A 20,381-nucleotide genomic window follows, 5' to 3' on the forward strand; every position below is an offset into this window, starting at 1 on the left:
AGGTTATAATACTCTTGCCCCTCTCCTATATTCTATCTTTCTTATTTTGTTTTTTTGACTGAGAACATGAGAGAGAATATCTGACTTCTGAGGTGGCCACTGTTAGGCCACTGTTAGTTGAAGATGCGAATCAAAGAATGGCTTACATTTCAATTCAGCCAAAATTGAGAGCTGTACCCAGAGAAATTTTCTGAATATTTTCTCAGTTGACTTTTGTTTTATTATGCTGGTTTAAATCCCATTTGTAAATACTTAGATATGCTGACCCTTTCAGAGAACATTTTAATAAAAAGACATCTCTAGTGTCATGAAATGGGTTGTACATTTTAAGTATCATATGCTAATAGTATATTATTAATGAAATATCTTCCTTATATCCCCTTCTCAGTTACAAATTTTGCGGGAGTTCAGTTAATTCTATCTCTTATCATATGTGTTACTTTCTCTTATCCTGCTAAAAATTGCAGAAAAAATTTAAACTAAATTAACAATTCATTTTTACTATAGCCTCAGATTGTACTTGGAAATTGATATTTCATTTTTTAAAGCAATAGGCCATGACAGAGAAGTTACATTATCAGTTCTTAATATAACATGTTAAATTAATTTTAAAAATGTAGCACTGAAATAAAAATAATGCCATCATCAAAAAGATGGATTTAAGTTGAGACACCTGCTGAGTGTGCTTCCTAATATATTTTCTAATTGAATAATAACCTTTCAAAAGAGATTGGAAATTTCTCCTCTTTCATACCAAAAAATAAAGAGTAAGATTCTATTCACACTTTTTAAATCAGGTAGGAAAATTATAATGCTTATGAATGTATGTTAAAATTCATATGAAAAGAGATAGCCATGGTGATCATAGCAATCCCCTGTACCCACCTGAAAAGCTGTACTCATGAGCTAAGAGAGTACCTGAGAGGTAGGGAAGACATTTTGCAGGGGTGTGACGGCACTTTGTAGGGTCAATTTTATAGTTAATCTTACCTTTTTAGCTGCTTTCCTCACCTAAGAAATAGTTATTCAGCCATAAAAGTAAAGTTTTATTTCCTTCAAACTTCAAAGATGACTTTGGAGCACCTTGGTGGCAGACATCATCCTTTCCCTCAAAAAGCCTAAGATTTACAAAAAGTATCTTTAAGCAGGTTTCACTTGCTAATTCAATAAAGATTTGCCTTGTGCCTACAATGCACAAGGTACCATGTGATAGGCACCACTTTGCCATCACAGGAGGGAGGTACAGAGTCAGATCTGAAAGCAGGGTGGGGTGACTACACAGGGCCATGCCTCATACCAGCTACCGTCAGCTCCTGTGGCCATCTCTGTTTTATAAATTTACCTCTCTTTAACTATTTTAGTTCAGGCAAAAAGGAAGACATTACTTTCAAAACATAAGAAAAACTCAGTGTCAAAAGAAGTCCATGGATAAGAAATTAACTGAAGAAAATGTCAGTAGTTGACTGTCATCCTATTTTGATATAACTGGTCAATACTGGGCTCTGTTTTTCTGTTATGATTTGTTCACGGGAACATTTTTTTTAATTTAAAAAAGTAATTAGAAAATACCTGCAAAATTAAGCTACTTAGTTTTTCTTTCTTTCAGCTTATAAACAGATCTTAGATTTACTTGATTTTTTATATTACAATAAAAACATAAAGCTTTGCTCAATAAACACAAATATTTAAAAATTCGCTATAGATTGCATTTTGGATCCAGTGTTGGTGGCTGGGCTGTGATGAAGAAGAAAGGAAGACAAGAGTAGATGCAAAGGAGAAAGGAGGAAAGGCCGTGAGACACTAGGGAAGAGGAATACACTGTATTTGGTGAAACTTTAGCATGCATTAGAATCACCTGAAGAGGCTGTTAACACACGGATTTCTGGACCTACTCCCAAAGTTTCTGATTCAGTGAATCTGGGGTGGAGCCTGAGAGTTTACATTTCTAACTGTTCCAGGTGATGCTGCTGCTGATTTATTTGGAGACCACACTCTGAGAGCCACTGCTCTGTTGCATCTCTATTAAGTCTTTATATTCCCAGCTAGCCATCCTGTTCTCAATTTTTATGGCTTTGCCTCAGTGCAAACTTTCATCAAAATTCACACTAGGAGTTCTGGGGGGAAAAATGTTCTTCTAGGTGGTTTCCTTATATCCTTCTCCCCATTCTGGTAAATCTTAACATATCACTGGAAAAGTTCCACTTCTTAAACACTCAAGTTATTTTTCTGCTCAAAAGCCTTTAACAACTACCATGTATAATTTAAACATCAAGGATGTGCTTTTAAGACTCTTGGTAATCTGTTCTTAGGCTAGATAGCACATCATTTCATTCAGTCGTTCAATTATATGACACCTCAGTTTTTGTGTGCCCAGCACTCCTTTCCCTCTTCTTCTAATAACAAGCTTATTCCTTGGCCAATCAGAGGCCTTCCTTGAGATTTTCTGAACGGAGGTACCAGGAAGCTGTTAGGATGTCAGCAGGAAACTGTCAGGGACCACCCACTGAGTGAATAAATTGGTCAGAGAGAGAAGTCATCACAAAGGGACAAACTAAGACAACAGATGATGAAATACAGCTAGAATGCTAAGTTCCTGTTGCTCCAGAAATCCTCTGGTTCCTGTCCTTCCAGAGGTTTGTTTAGCTCTTTCTTTTCTTGTGTGAACTACCACATTCTTCTTTTAATAACTACTCTTCCCTTTTTTGCATAAGCAGCAGAAATGAAGAATGAAAGAATAAAGATGCCACTTGCAAGTCAGAGGCTTGGCTAATGCCTTTGTCAATTATTTATAAAACAGCTCCTGTGTGCCAATCACAGTTCTCTTCACTGTCTCCAACAGGCCATAGTAATCTCTACTGCTGCTGCTGTCTGAACTGCAAGGGAAGCCCTTTACCTTCCCTCTGCCTATTCAAGGTCTACTCCTGGCCAAACTCAAGTCCAAATCTTCATGAAGTTTTTCTAGCTTGCTCTTCTTTACACTAAAATCTCCCTCCCCTGAATTGCTAATGTAGTTAAAGTCTAATATAAATCACTTAGTAATTAATTTAATATGGTCTTTATGCTTTTTGCCCCCCATATTTCTTTGGGGGTTAGTCGTTTTTACCTCCTGGATTTGAAGGCACTTGATGACACCACATAAAATCAGGCTTTAAATTTATTTCAAACTTCAGGAAAAAATGCTTGGGGGAAAGTAGCTTTCTCAAAAGAAATATTACTAGTTGTTCCAGGGTGAAGCTGGGGATGGATGGTAGAGAGTGAGACTGAGATATACAGTAAGGCACCACGTGGAACTCTCAGGGTTGCATGATGACATGGGAGAAGCCAGGAGACCTGAGAAACAAGGCCCAGGTTTTCTTTCTGTCTTGTGCCTTCTAAATACATTCTCTGTGCACGTCTCTCACTTTGCAGTTTTATTTCGGAGCCAACAATTCCCCCTGCATTGTAGGAAAGCACCAGATAGTGAACACTGTTGTTCATCAATTCCTGCTTTCTGTTTCTCCAGCTCCTGCCCACCCTGCAACCAACATGGTTCCATTTCATCTTGATCACTCTGGACAGAAGTCAGAAGAGACTCCTACTTCCTGGAATCACTTTCTTCTCAGAACTCTGTAGCTTCTTGTCTGTATAATTCCAGCAGCTTTTCATATATTCATATTGTATTTCTCAATCTAGATTGTAAGCAAGGATCTTACACTTTTTGGAATCTCCATTGCTCTTAGCGTAACATTTTTTAAACAGTAGGGGCTCAATTAATAAGTTGATTAGTTTTCTATTACCAATACAGAGTATTGTACCTCCAGATATTGATTGAAGCAAATGGTTCAGTTAAAAAGATATTCATTGAACTCCTGTCGTATGTTAGGCAGTGGATTGGGTGCTGGGGAAAATAAATAATGCTTGCTCTTGGGGTGCTTAGAGTCCATTGGGGAGACATACCCCTAATTAGATATTTTAATAGAATATGCTAAGAGCTTTGAGAAGCCATATAAAGATGCTGTGGGAGCAAGATTAGGGGCTCAAGCTCAAAGCTTCCTAGAAGAAATGACACATGAGCTGTCATAAAGGATCAGTGGGAATTAGGCAAAGAAGGGGAGGAAGAGGGTAGGAGATGGTACACATCATATCATGAGCAGGGCCTTCTGTCAGTTCAGTGTTACTGCAGAGTGAAAAATATGAGGTGGGAGAGACATGAGACGAGGCTGAAGAAGGCAGGTGCTAGATGCAGGAAGGTTTGCTTTCCAAAACTGAGTAGCTAAAGCTTTATGATGACAGTGATGAGGAGCCACTGAAGAGCATTAAACAGGGGGGTAAGGTGTGCTTGGCAGATGTCTTAGAAGAAACCAAGAATAAGGGTCAGGAATCCAACTAAAAAATAAAACAATTTTAACAGGATAAATAAGAGATGATAAAAACCTAAATTAGACCTTGATGGCAGAAATGGAGAGGAGGAGATAGACTTGGAAATATTTAGGTGGTGAGGCAAAATTTAAATAAAAATTAAGAATCTGGGGGATTCTTTTTATGGCGGGGAGGGGGACAGAGAGAATGAGTCGTAGTTTCTGTCTGAGTGATTATGTGGCATTAACTCAGATCGGGGAAGAGGAGCAGGGATCAGGGATACGATAAGGAGTTCCAGTTTATTCTTGTTGTGTTTGGAGTGCCTGTGGAACATCCAAGGGACCAAACGCACAGGCATTCAGCTCTGGAAGTGTGAAGCTCTAGAAGTATGGAGTGATGAGATCAGTGCTCGGGATAGACCTGGCAAACATTCACACATAGTGAGGGTCGGCACCACGAGGATAAATGAAAGAGACCTCTGGATATGTTTATTATTTCGATTTAGCCTTATTTTATTACTATTGTTTATTTTTAAATTAAAAAAATTAATAGAACACTTCCAGAGAATATTATGTGAAGCACTTTAAAGACAAAACAAAGTATTCATTGTGCGATTGATCTAAAAATGACAAATATGTAGTCCCTTGTCATATTCATATATTGGTATTTGGTAACAGCACACTAAGGGATGACAGTAAGTCACCTTGTCAATACAGCGCTATGTATGTACACATATGTGTGTATATATGTACATGTTTTAAATAAAGATAATAAAATACTGTTTGTCCCAGATACTACGTATAACATCTGTATTAATACTTAAACACCATGAGGAAATTATTTTCTCCATCTTCTAGATTAAATGAGGGACACTCATAGAAGAAAAGCAACCTAGCCAAGGTCACACAGCTACAACATGGCAAAGCTGGAATGAAAGACAAGTCTGTCTGGCTCCAAAGCTCCTAACAGCTACAAGACATTAAGCATTAATCACCATTCCCTCACTCCCATCCCTTTGTACAGGCCTCTTTTGCAGCAACAGGAGGATAGTTAGCAAAACAGCAATAGCCTGGATGATCCAGAAGGAGGCAGGCAAGCACAGGGATTTCAACACATTTTAAAAATCATAATTATTGAATTGATATCTTAATAAATACATGTATCAATCTAGATATTCATGCTTCTGAATACTTGTAGTTAAAACCCAGTAGGACAATTTGGAGGGCAATTTGAATATATACATCTCGAAATTTAAATTAGCTTGCTCTCTGCCCCAGGAATATCACTTCAAGGAGTAAAACTTTCAAAATTACTCACACAAGTGTACGAAGAAAAAAAATTAGGAAAATCCTAACGTCTATCAGTGAGAATTAGTTAATTAAATGATTGAATAATGATATCATTGAATACATAGCTTGCAACCTGTAAAAAGAATAATGCAGATCATTCTGTATGTATTGAGATAAAAGGGGTCCATGGCATAATAATTTAAAAAGAAACTGCAGAGGAATTTGTGGAATGTACATACACAGCATGTGTATAAATGTCGAAGGGCACACACCAAACTGTTAACAGGGATTACTTTAGGGTGGTAGGCATAAGGGTGGGGAAGCTGAAAAGACCTAAAGTTGTTTACTTTATATACTTTAAATATATACATGTATACACATATAAATATGTGTGTATTTGTATAAAACAATGGGCATATATTGCTTTTGAGAAGAAAAAAATTAATATTATTCTAAACCCAATGAGTCAACAATCTAATAAGATCAATTTAAATTTAGCCATAAGCAAATAAGTTATGCTGCATCTACATTATAGAATATCTTGGTGCTGCTGAAAAGAATGTCAGGCTTGATTGCACTGACAAGAGGTCATGAACTATTATGTGAAAAAAGCACATTACAGAACAGTATTTTTAAAATTACACATACATGTATTAATTCATATACGTGCATGATAAAAATTCTAAAATATTCAACAACGTGTGAATAAGAATGGTGATCCTGGGGATAGGGATTGGAGGGTAGGGAATGTGAAGACTGACTTTTTCCATTCTGTATGTTGAAAGCTTTACATTTATAATAAAAATTTACCACTCTGAAAATTTCCTTAAAGTAATAAAAACATTCCTAACAAAATGCAGTTTTAGCAGTGGATCACTTTGTTTTCACTTTATTTCAGATCTTAAATATCATGAAATCTACAAATGTGCCTTGGAAGAAATTTCAGATTCATAAAGTTTATGAAATATATAATTTAGCATAACTTTACACATTTAATAGTACACTAAAGACTACACAAAAAGTAAAAGTAATTCAATATAAAAACATCAGTTTTTCTCTTTCTTCCCACTCCCACAATGTAAATCTAGGCCCTCTTCACAAAATCTCCTAACTGATGAATGAATGAGCTCCTGGTAACATTTCCTTGAACAATCTAAACAATCTTGATTTTATCTTTTCTTTCCTCTTGCTAATACTGAAGAAACACATTCAAAGTTTTCATAAACCTTTCATTTTGACAAATTTATATTATGTCTGAAGCAAACAAAAAGAAATCAGGGCTCCAGAAATGCTCCTGGTACACAGTTTGGAAGTGGGGCCACCTCTTCTCTCGTTCCATTTCCTTTCTCATGAATGTTGCACTTAGTTCTTCGACTGGGAATGCCCCCACGGAGACCCCACTGCCCTACAAATCAGGATGTATATATTCACCTCAATTTATTGTTGTTAACAGGAATGCCTCATCTCCAGCTCTTCCCATAGCACTCACACTTCTCCATCATCTGACAATAACATTCCTGCTTCTATGCTCATACCTTAAACATTCTTTCTTCCCTTCTTGGTTGTCTTTATAGCAGACCAATTCAAGAACCTCTCTGATTTCTCCTAAGGGTTCAGAAGGAAAGTCCTGCCACTTGGGAACCAAGTAAATATGTGTATCTTCCCAAGGATGAAGAGCTCACTCTGCATTCTCCAATCTTTGGTGTCTTCCAGGGAATTGGCCATCTGTTCAAATTGTTCAGAGCCAGACTTTCTCACCTTTAGGTCAAAGTGGCAGGGCACTGCAAGGGCATACTGTGGAAGAAGCCTATGACTTCAGTCTGTGCATCAAGGATAATGATCATAGACATGTACCTAAAATGCAAAGGGACCTAAGAGAGAAAGGGCCTCAATAAGATCAGCTTGTAAATTGCTCTAATTTCAACAAAGCATATAAACAGAAGCCCTTAATAAATAAGGCATTTATTGATAGGATTGCACTTCTACAAGTTTTTTGCTTATAAGTAATACAGAAGCAAATTTGAGCAATAAATGGGAATTTTGTGAAAGGCTAAAGGTTTTCCTATGGACCTTGTCTATGGACTGAAAGTTGTAAAGTCCCACTTGTTAATCATCATCTGCATCTGCTGTCACTCACACCAAACAAAAGGATCAGAAAGCAGCCACGGATAGTTGTTCGTTGAGTAAAGATGTCTAGTTTTGCCAAAGTGAGACTTACATGCTTAGAATTCACTTGGAGGCTGGAAGGCTCCACAAGGCTTATGATAAACTGGGGAAACTGCCTGTGCTCCTTTCTTTGTATCCCAAGTGGCATCAGGGATTCCAAAATGATATTACATAAACAATCGTATTTTTGTGAGTGATTCAAAATGAAGACTAGATTTTATCTTAGTGTGCATAAATCCTAACTATTGAAAAAAAGTAGAAATATGTTCTTTCCAGAGTAACCACAAATCTTTATTGACAAGTTGCCTTATTAGAATTCTCTTGTATTTAATTAATATAAATCAAAGTTAACATTTGGAATTATGTCCATGCAATATTTTAAAAAGTTAATCTCAGTATTCATCCCTTTATTTCTTGAGATATCAACTTAAAAGATCTTAAAGGCCAATTTTCAAGATCAAATTAAAGTTATCGCATAATGATTAAGAGCATAAAATATGTCAGCTCCAACACATCACCAATAAAGATTAGATGCTTTAAACTGTGAAAACAGAGATAACTAAGCAACATTCATCTGATGACTATGAAGGCTAATTACAAATTCTTTTAAAATTAGTATAAAGATGGCCACATCTGTCTCTTTTTCAAAGATTCATCTTAAATAAAAAACAAGGAAAAACTATAAGTGAATAGAGACTTCAAGTTCTTAAAGGAAAAGGTGTAATTAATGATAAATGCACTACATGTAAATAATAATGCATTGGACAAATTCAAAAAAATAATAATTTATCAGAAAATTCTAATTTTATTACAAGTTAAGATTTCGATACAGAAACTTTATTATGATGTTGAGTAATTCGACCTCATGACCGTTAATATTACTTTGGGGGTTTGAAAAATACCGTTAGCTATCAGCAATCAATTTATTGACTCTACTGTCCCCAGACAGCATTTGCTACCAGTGGGAAAATACTCCTTATGCTCTAACCACTATTGCACACTTCTTAACCTGCTAATTAGCACTTAATTTTCACTTTGCTTAGGGAATAATGATTATGGCCTTCACCTAATACAACAAAGGGCTACCTTTAACTATCAATTTTTTAAAATTAGCTAATGATCCATAGACAATACCCATCCCCACATGAGTGCCTTACATAGTCTATCAGGATATACTCTGTTAACCACTACAATTTTTCGAGCACTGTTAAAGATAGTTGAGTTTAATGCTAATAAAAATGCAGGACAGCCACTTTGATTATTTTAAGAATTATAAAACTTTGAATATTTTGACCTGTGGTATGAAAATTTCCATCGTAACAGTTTTAAACTTGCATGCTAAATTATTAGTGTGATTTAAAATATTTAACATGGGATGACAAAAGTGAGATGTTAATTCCTATTAAATAGATTTTAAAAAGGCAAAGCGCAAATTATGGAAGCTAAAGTCTTTCAGTTTTATAATATTTGAATTTGTAGATTGATATTTAGTAACATCTGATCATTTTTCATTTGGCAAAGGAAGTAATTACAAAAGGTGAAAATTCGCTTCTAAATTTTGTCTATGGTTTTCAACGGCCAATTCTAATCTGGAGACAAACTTTCTAATAAAATATACTTTTTTTCTACATATTTACAAATCAGAGCATGTAATAGTGTTAATTAAGCATTATTTCGTTTTCACTGAAGCATGTAAATGTCATAATGGATGTATTAATAAAGTAGGTTCTCCATTTTTGGATAGAATGTACTTGTAAAAGGCAGCTCTTGTCTAGTTTCTAAGCCTGAAAACATGCTAAACTTCATTCAAATAAACCAGTTTGAATGGTTTATTATAAAATACGAATTGTGATTCTTATGATGATGAAAGCAGCAAATTCTAGACACTCTAGGTGATAACAATGAATTTAGAATGTGCATAGAATTCACAGTTGCCTGTATATCACCATATAGTAATTAATATCATGCACAATGACAGAATGCCAAATAAATGAATATTTTCTTGGCATAGCCAAGAAAATGAAGCCAAAGTACTTTCTAGTCTCAATAGGAGTAAGAAAGGTATTCTTATCCAAATTCTCAAATTCTTATTTCTCATTAAATATATTTCACTAAAAAAATGACAAACTATCAAAAGTATCATGGACAAAATAATTTAGATAAGTAAAACAGCAAAATGATTAAGAAAAATGGAATTTCACACCAAACACTTAGACATATAAAGACAAAAGAATACAGATCTTGACTCAGTGACCTGATCAAATAATTCCCAAATTTTACTTGTGATTAATGGCAATCCAATGAAACGTTCAAAGAAGTCATACATTTGAGAAAAAATAATGGAAAAGGCTATGATTTAATGCTTTCAGACAAGTAAAAATAGAAAAAAACAAAATTCTGAAAACAGAGTTAGGTTTGGGTTAAGTCAGATATGAAGTAGTTCAATAAAGTAAAAACAATGCAACTTAGCAATCATGTATGTGGAAATTTTAAGGAGTAAATTTCCAAAGTAGAGCATGGAGAGATGCATGCATAAATTCCATCAGCAATAATGTGTACCTCTGATCTGGGTGATATTCATTTTTAAGTGATACCAATACTATTGTAACAATCCTGCATTTATGACAGCATTTGTCTACCTGGTCTTTCCTGAAGACAGTGAACTTAACAGTAGTGTTATTTTTTCTTTTGCATTTACTAATGATATACTTAGTTTTATAGGCACTAGTCACAGATCGACCCTTTTTTATGTCTCACTGTGGTATGTAATTTTTTTTTTTTACTAACTATATGTTTAAAATAATTAGTTCTGCTGGATATAATCACTAATTTCCTAAAACTGCAAAAGGCAACTTAATATTTCTGCATAGCAGCTGTAATACACAATATTGCACAGAACTGAATTATTACAGTGCCAGCAGTTTTCTATACACAGTACTTAAGATAATTATAAAAAATCATCTTCATTACTGCTTGCTAGCATTTTTTTAACAATTTAATTTGGATAGGTTACAAAATACATTCAAATCACATAGATATAATTACTGTAGACCCAAGAAGCTATAAAATGTTCCCAACCAAATCCCTTTGACCCTGTTAATGTCTGTTCCTTGTTAATCTAAGGCAAACATTGTTTGCAGTGTGCATTTGTTATAGAATATGAAAAAAAAGGTGGGGGGGGGTAAGGGAATCCCTTAACAGTTGTTATTGATTTCAGCATTTACCGACTGAGAGTTAAGTGCTGTTTACAAAACAGAACAGATGCAGATGCTGACAAAAAAGTAAACAATTGTTGCATGGCTTCCTGCCAGATTCTGAACCGATATATTAAACTCCAAGTGAAGCACATTTCCCCTATGGATTGCACTTATTGCCACTTCATTTCCTATGTGCTCCATCTCTCTATTGCCGTGCCTGGTACTAAGCTATTTCCAGTTCCTTGCTGACCCCTGAGGCCTGGTGCTACCACACACAGCCATTAGAGAAGGGAATTGCATGTGTCTGACACGGCCTGAAACCAATTATTTGATATTTTCTTCAGAATGATGCCCAACTCTGTTGGGAATGAGCAATCATGAAATAATTTACCTCCTGATTTAATTTTTTCCTGCACAAATTAGTTGTAGACTGAGCTGGCTATACACAGCTGCCTGTGACATGGCTCTGTCTTATCAAGATGATACTTGAAATGAAGCAGGGGGGGTCTGAATTCAATAGGTTGGGGAATCCTGCTTTAAAGAGGCATTGACAAGTTTATCAGATATACTGATCACATGTACTCTCTGTTGATTGAAAATGATAGAACCTTAAAGAACTATCAGGGCAGCAGAGAAACCCACAAGGATGCAAACCTCATCAGGGTGTTCAGTGTTTTTAAACACCTGTCTGATTTCTGGTTCCCTTTTTATGTCCCAGAAAGCTTGGCACATGATCAAAATTTAACAAAAAATTAAAAGCAAACTCACACTGGGTCATGCCCGAGTGACCCTCACTAAATTTTGTATTTAGTTACCTTGTTGTTAGGGAGTCATAAATGTAAAGAAAATATGTATTTTTCTATAACTCAATCCCTACAAATACCTTTCATAATAATAGAAAGGACTTGTGCTTTACATTTTGTTGTCTCTAAGTCACAGAAACAAGACAAAACCTGAGATTATCACTTAGCAATAAACAGAAAGTTTGTGTAAATTTGTATGATGATATGAAGGCCAACTGCTTTAGCTCAATAAAGACAGCAGAAGTCTCTTTAGAGAGACTGGACGTAAAGCTTCAGCCAGATCTATGCAGTAATATCTCGTCCATAAATTCACATGAAGAGTTTTCTCCTTTTACATGCTGATTCCACATTAGAGTTTAGCAATTAAATCTCAAAGGGGCTGTGATTGCTGCATCCTCCTATTTCTCTTCAGGGTCTAGGTACCACTAACTAGATCCACACGCTGCAACTGTGAACTTCATGGCTTTTGTGATCATGAATAAGAAAAATTATTTTTAAAATACCCATTAAAAGTACACTCTCTTCAAATAGCTGAAGGATTAGTGTTTTATTGCACTACAAAAAGAATATTAACAATGATGATTATAATTGATTTCAGTACAGTTTGGGGAAAAAAGGTATATGAAAGCACTATAAAACAATTTTACAATCTAGCTTTGTCTGACAATGATCATCATAAAATTTGGAGACTAGATTATTTCACAAACCTGAGTGTTCCCTCCAATAATTACACTACATTGCCTTTTGCTAATGGAAATGCTAACACTGAATTTTTAACTTAATTTCTACCTTGGAGGACAAACAATATAATGCCGTTTATTCTAAATGAGCTCGGTATGATCATGGTATCGAATTCTAAATATCAAAACTTCAAATTATTTTATATTTCACTAGCATCATAATTTTGAAGCCATATTAGATTCTCATCTCTGCCTTGCACTTACCTGCTAACTTGGGTACTTCCTATTGTTCTGTTATGAAAAAGACTAAACTAGCAGTAGGGTAAACTACACTTTTCTAAATAATAGAGAAGAGTTTCTTGTTTTTATCCAATGTTGAAAAGAAGTTGCAAAAGCAAACACTGATAGGTTTTGCTTTTGATTGAGACAACATACTCTACTTCATTTAAAATAACTTTTCATTTCCTTGCATATGCAATTTTAGATCTCCATTTAGATAGGTCAACCATCAAAGTTCTTATGAGTGTTTTGGTAAGACTAGAAGCAAATTAAAAATATATGTATAAACAGAGGAGTAGAAATTCAATTTTAAGAATGACAGAAGCAAAAGAAAAGAAGCGAAAGAAAAATCCATAATGACTTTTAAACATCTTTACCCGAAGCTGAGGATTATTTTCTCATTTCCAAATGTGACATGGGGGGGAATGACTGGTTTAACTCTCAAAGCTACCATCAGTTTCTCCTTTATAAATCCCTGTGCAGAGAAATCAGTCCATACTCAGAAAATGCCATTTCAGGCAAAGAATTTTAACAGTCCCAGATGTAAAAGACACAGATTTCCCCTATTGTGGACTGAATGTTTGTGTCTCTACAAAATTCCTATGTTGAAATCCTAACCCCCAAGGTATTTGGAGGCAGGGCCTTTGGGAGGTGACTAGGTGATGAAAGTAGAGCCCCCACGAATGGGGTTAGTGCCCACATAAAAGAGACCACAGAGAGCTCTCCTGTCCCTTCTTCCATGTGAGGACACAGAAGAGTGACATTTGTGAACCAGAAAGTACGCCTTCACCAGACACCAAATCTAACAGCACCTGGATCTTGAACTTTCCAGCCCCAAAACTGTGAGAAACAAACGTTTGCTGCTTAAGCCCCCATCTATGGCATTTCTGTTATAGCAGCTGTAATGGACTAAGACAGGTAAAAATAAATAGGTAAAGATGGTAAATGACAACTACTTTGAGGCAGAAGTTTTGTTTTATACCAAATACTTGACTTTTTAAATGTGACACTGATGATAAAAGATTTTTATACTTACATATAAAAAATTGTAATGAAAATGCTATATCATAGTATTAATACATTTTTCAAGTTGCTTTTATAATAAAGAATGTTGTGGTACAGAAACAGCAATTAAAATTCTCAGTCTCCAGTTTAAAAGATCCCATTTTTAAATGAAACTTATTAATGTTTATTTGCTTATTAAAATTTTCTTCTTGAACATTTATAAAAAAATATGTTGGGTACTAGTAACTGAATAATAGTATAATATCCAGAAGTCCCATATCACATGTTCTAACAACCTGAGAAGAATCATATTAAATAATATTCAACATTTATAAAAGTTCACTGGAAAAATCACCGTGTTAAAGAATTATTTAAGGATTCATTACCTGTAAATATTTTTATGTAAAACAATAGAACTAAACATTCACATTATTATGTTCATAAATTAAGATATAGAATAATGCAGATAATTTTAACAGGGCAAAGCAGAAGCCAGAAAAGTTTTAGGAAGGTTACAGAGTAACTTAGCACCCCATACACTAAAACAACTCCATTTCTGTAGGACATAAATTTCTGGCTTGCAACAACCTCATGTATACTTGTCCATATTCTTTGCTCAATATAGATTAGTTGCAAAATAAGTACATTCACTTTCAGAGTAATTTATTCTAAACTTCAATGATTTTTTTCAATTATTTGAATTCTGCCTCTAAAATGTTACTTATATTTTTAAATAGACAACTTGTTTTTCCAAGTCAAAAAAATGACGTTTTTAAAACCTCAGCATTTTAATCTTTTAAAAAGTTTTTCTGATTGTAAAAATGTTACTAAGGCCCGGAACAGCGGCCCACACCTGTAATCCTAGCACTCTGGGAGGCCTACAAGAGAGGATTGCCGGAGGCCAGTAGTTTGAGACCAGCTGGACAATAGTGAGACCCCATCTCCACAAAAATTTTTTAAAAAAATTAGCTAGGCCTGGTGGCACACGCCTTTAGTCCCAGCTACTCAGGAGGCTGAGGCAGGAGGATCACTTGAGCCTAGGAGTTGGAGGCTGCAGTGACCTATGATGATGCCACTGCAGTTTAGCCAGGGTAACAGAGCAAGACCTTGTCTTAAAAAAAAAAAAAAGTTATTAAATGGTTAATAAGGTACATAAATCTCAAACTAACCTCTAACCTATGACCCCCCATGAGAAACCAAAGAGTGAGTCATTCTTAACTTCCATCCTTAGTATCTGAATGTCATAATTAGAGGATGTAGCAAGTGAGATATTCTTTCCACCCTTAGGGAGAAGACACACGTGTTCTAAGGATGGAGGAAGCAGATAATTGAGTGCAATTTAGTGTTTACTAATTGTTGCTATATGAAAGAAAAATATACTAAAATTAAATTACATCCACTTTCTCTCGAACTCACTAGACTTCCCATCTTTGTTGCCCTCTGTCTTTAGAATAATGATTCAGAGCCCTCAGAACATTTAGTGGAGAATAATTAGGTCAGAAAATAGAGTCCACGCAGCAGAAAATAAAGTTTTAGATGAAGATACGTATACATACACACATACATACACATATACATACTACCACACATCTACCCAAGCACATAACATACACTCTCCCCTCATATATCCATTCAAATCCAGTTGTTTTTCTCATGGTTTTTAATCAAATAATTTTCAGAGATGACACAACCTTTAGGAGTAAGAATCTAAAACAAAAACACCTCCTTAGGAGAAAAAAATTCTAGTGTTAGATTTTTCATTTGTTTTCTTAGGAGGCATTCAGATAGAGTGGGAAGATGCTTCTCTTCTAATCTTAATCCTGCAGCTAACTTGATTTGTTAATCAGCCAAAATGCTTTCATTTTTTCACCTATAAAACCTAAGAACTTGAATTGCTGCACTGTCTAATTTCTGGGTGGCGGCACAGCAAAGACAAGTCAAATAAACCAAAAATGTGGAAATATCTTGCAAACAGTGCTAACTAATGGTATTATTATTAATTAATTAATGGTAAAAACTTGGCAATAATCAGCTCAACTATTTCAGTAACTTCGTTACTTTTAGCTTAACTCTGGTAAAAGACTTAAATGTAACCAGCTTACTTGCATATCCAGGAAAAAAAAATAAGATTCTCCATTTAGATACTTTTTTAAAAATAGTCAGTAAAAAATTAATGGTATTAATCTCCTTTTCATGTATTAATATGCAAAGTCTTGAATTTTTTTTCTTTGCAAATCTTTTCAAACAGAAAATCCAATGATGTGGCTTTGCACTCTTGTTGCAAAATACAAGTTTGTTTAATTTTATATGTAGAGAAATAAATGTATGCTACAATTCCAGAAAATGGAAATTACTCTTCAGATTATAAAAGAATTATCTTACAAATGATTTCATTTAACAAGAGACAGTAAGTCACAGTAGTTAAGAGAACAGGTTTTGTCATAATTTAGAAATGGGTTTGAAAAGCAAGGAACTTCCTAGCAGTGGAACTTTGGGCAAGCTAATTAACTTGTCCAAACCTAGTTTCTATATCTATAAAATAGAGATAACACCCAAGTTTTCAGAGATGCTGGCCTCAATATACCTCTTCTCCTTTTCTTGATATCATCATTCAACTGATTAGAGCTCCTTGAGGAGTAGGAGAGAATAGGGTGGCTTTTGACAGGCCTACTTTCCAATAGCGATCATGTGTCTCCTTATTCAAGAAGTCTGTCTTCTCTTTGGTTTGAGGACCTTCTTTACCTTGAAGGATCTTTCATCTCCTGAGGGATTCTGTCCCCCACGACCCCAATTTTCCTTAAACAAAAGAGTAAGGGACCGTGAAAGGGAAGGGACCTTATAGGTCACTCAGTTCAACCTCTCACCTACTGTAGATTCTTAGAAATCTTCCAAATATTCAAAGGCATGTATTAATATTATATTCTCTTGAGACTGTCCTTTTCAAGCTAACAATAACCTCAAGAAAAATTCAAGATAAGATATACAGGGAGCCACGAAATTTATCCTAGAACTGAAATCTCCTAATTTCATCTTTTTATATGAAAAAACAGAGGATTTATTTAACTGAAATTTATTATATATAAACAATCCTCTCTTTTCGAACATTGAAAAAATTTACTTAAATCCCCCGAAAATATAATTTTAAAAGTAAAATTAATTTTACCACTAAACCATCCCAAAGATAGACATAGAAAAATGTTAAAATATACATTTTATTACATCCTAATATGAAGATGACACAAGTACAGGTGTAAATATGGATCTGACTTTCTAGATAATGACAAATCAGGTTACAATCAAAATGCTAGCTGCAAATCTCTAGCTTTTTGAAAGCTGTTTATTTTGACTTTAAAGCCTTCTGAGCTAAATGAAAAACCTAAATATTGTAGCATAAACCTTTAGGAAATAATTGATAATTTTCCTAAAAAATATTATAGAAACTATATGAATACAGATTAACAAAATCAGAATGATTGAGAAAACCTTAGTTCTTAAATCACTCTTGAAAATTTTTAAGAGTATCTATAAAGCAATATTGCTGTCTTGTAGAAAAGATCACCAAAAAGGTTACACAATATTTATATTAACATTTCATCATTTTCTTCAAATAACAAAATATACAAGCTATGCACAATACTAAAACAGAACATGCTCTCAAAGAAACAAAACATTCAAAACCATATGAATATAAAGGAGAAAAAAGGCCAAGATGGGAAACTGAAGTCTAAGGATAAGCTTACATATAAATAAAATTAAGTATCTGTCTGGTACCATTATCCCAGGAAAATGGCTAGAGAGTGTGAGATCATATTTTAAATATATGTACAAAAGAGCGTGAATTGGTTGCAGACAGAACTCACTCTGAGGTGTCCAGGTAAACATTATCACCAGAAAGGCCAGCTGGTAGAATAGAATAGAATAGCATAGCATAGCATAACATGGACTAGCATAAAAACTACCTCTAGTCACTGTCTGAGTTAACAACACAAGCAAATCGTAAATCAGTTATGAGTCATTGTTGAAGAAAAAGAAAACATTGAATGAGTGAACATAGGAATGTGAAAATCCGAAAAGAAAATGTAAGAGTGTTTGATAAAGGATTCTTTAATGCTAATTATCATAGTGTCTTATACAGTTTTTGATACAGAGTTTAGTGGCATATCAATATAATATACCAAATAATTATAAACAGAGGAATCTCCTGGCTTTGGTTTATTAGCCGTGTAGCCTTGGCAAACACCTTCCTCTCCAAGTCTCAGTTTTTTCATATATAAAGTATGAACACTGTGAAGGGCTATTCAGAACATTAAATGAACTCACTTATGTAAAGTCTTTTAAAGTCTTATACATAAAAATAAAGCAGTAATCAGCTAATATAGATATACAGATACTTTACAGACCATTCAGGGAAGAATAACCAATCCTCAATCTAGGTACAACATCAGAAGCAATTAAAGATTCAGCAGGTCCAAATTGTCTTAGCTCATTGAGAACATGGTAGGTATAAACATTAAGAGATACGACATTAGCTCATTAAGACTACAGTATACAGACAAAGCCTGCTTAGCCACTAAAAAGGAATTATATCCAAAAATACTTTTAAATTGGGATTATGCAGTTTTCAAATGAGGAGAGTGTGGGATAGGTTAGTCATAGAACAATGACTACACTAAAATTGAGGAAGTAAACAGAGGATTCGCAGAAGTGTTTCTAAATGGGATATGATATTTCCATCCCGTTGTTTTAGCATAGTCATAGAGTAAAGGCTCTGGAGTCAGACAGACGTGAGTTTGAATCCTGGCTTCATTCTATGACATTCAGCAAATTGTTAACAGCTCTGTATCTTAGTTTCCTTACTGTATAATGAAGATAAATAATGGTACCTATCTTGTTGGGTGGTTCGAAGGATTAAATGAGATAATGTACATCAATATCTGAACCAATAAATGTTAGTTGTTGTTACTTAAGAAATGTTCTTTCTATAATTTCAGGCAAAACATTAAGACTTGGTAAGTATCAAGATACAGACATATACTAAAGATAATATACAACCCATTCAAGACAATCTAGATTAAACGAGGAATATAAGCTATTATTGCTCATCTCAAAGCTATATGTCCTCAATAAATAAAATAGGATCATTGGGTCAAATGCTAGCGAAAAAACATGATTGATCTGTTAAGTTAGTTTAGCAGTTCTCATACAATAGGAGCAGTAGTGACTCATTTATTTTTCTTTCCCTTACTGTGTCTAGCACAGAATCTTAAATGTGGCAGCTGCTAAATGCCTTCCTTATGATAGATAGGTGGTCAATAAAGCTGAACTGAATTTATTTTCAGGCAGCCCACTTGAAGAGTGCTATTTGAAATTTCTTTAGCGGATGATAAATTATTTAATTCTACACTTTAAGACAAAGTCCAATAGCATGGGTCTTGGAGACATAATGACCTACATACGAATCCTGATTTTGAATATGAATACTGACTCTGTACAACATGATCCAGGGCAAGTTAATTTTTCCTTTTTCTTTTTTTTTTTCTTTTTTTAGAGACAGAATCTTAGTACAGTGGCCCAGTCATAGCTCACTGCAGCCTCAAACTCCTGGGCTTACACCTCAGCCTCCTGAGTAGCTAGGACTACAGGTGCATGCTACCATACCTAGATAATTTAAAATTTTTTTTTGTAGGGAACAAGGTCTCATTATGTTACCTGGGTTGGTCTTGAACTCCTGGCCTTAAGTGGTCCCACCAGCTTGGTTTCCCAGAGTGCTGGGATAATAGGTGTGAGCCACTGTGCCTGGCCCTTCTTGCTAAGCTTCCTTCCTTGTTTGTAAAATTGGAATAATAAGGAATGGGTTGTCCTTAGCACAGTGTCTGGCATACAGAAAATGATCATTTGACATGTGATTTATACCAAAGTTCAGACAAAAGAACCTAGGAAAGATCAATGAACCCAGACTCTGGAAAATATTTCAAATTCTAGTTTTAAGAAGACACACAGTTTTCTCTCATGAATGGGAAAACACTTCAATATCAGCCCTAAAGACTCCATAGCAACTTACACATATTTTCAACCATATGGATCTTTTCTTTTGTTATAAACTATATTTAGCACATATAAAACTTTTGTATTGAAAACACTTTATAAATAAGCAGGAATTTTTTTTTAGAGAATATAAAAATTTTAGAAAACAAGTACACTAACGAAATGCATTTAAAAATTTATGTGTTAACAACTAAATTGAAAGTCTATTTGCTTTGAGCAAAACTGTAATGTTCCTAAATTAACTGACTTTGTAGTTTGCTGTAACCAAAACTTGGCTGATGCATCTCTGTTCTACAATATGATATAGCTTCCACAGGAAAATAAAAATTTTAAGAGAAAATATTAAACTATAACATTTGAAAATTCATATATCATATTAACTTGGTCTTCTGGCATTTTATCAATGAAGATAAGTAAAAATATAATGAGCTATGGAAATTTTTAAAAGATGATCATAAATTCAAAGATATATAACAATTCACCAAATAATTTTCAAATACTTAAATATAGTTTATGAACCTACTTAGAAATACACCTCAGAGTTTTGAAAAACCTAAATATTGTAGCATAAACCTTTAG

At 34.5% G+C, this 20,381-nt stretch overlaps 1 protein-coding gene across 1 annotated transcript in view; it reads right to left on the reverse strand.

Moving 5' to 3' along the window:
- The window catches only part of KIAA0825 (KIAA0825 ortholog), a 355,397-nt gene that overhangs the window by 318,279 nt on the left and 16,737 nt on the right, over positions 1 to 20,381 (reverse strand). The window lies entirely within an intron of this gene.

The sequence above is a fragment of the Propithecus coquereli genome, unplaced genomic scaffold, assembly GCF_000956105.1.
Source record: "Propithecus coquereli isolate 6110/MARCELLA unplaced genomic scaffold, Pcoq_1.0 Scaffold22, whole genome shotgun sequence".
Lineage (NCBI taxonomy): Eukaryota > Metazoa > Chordata > Mammalia > Primates > Indriidae > Propithecus > Propithecus coquereli.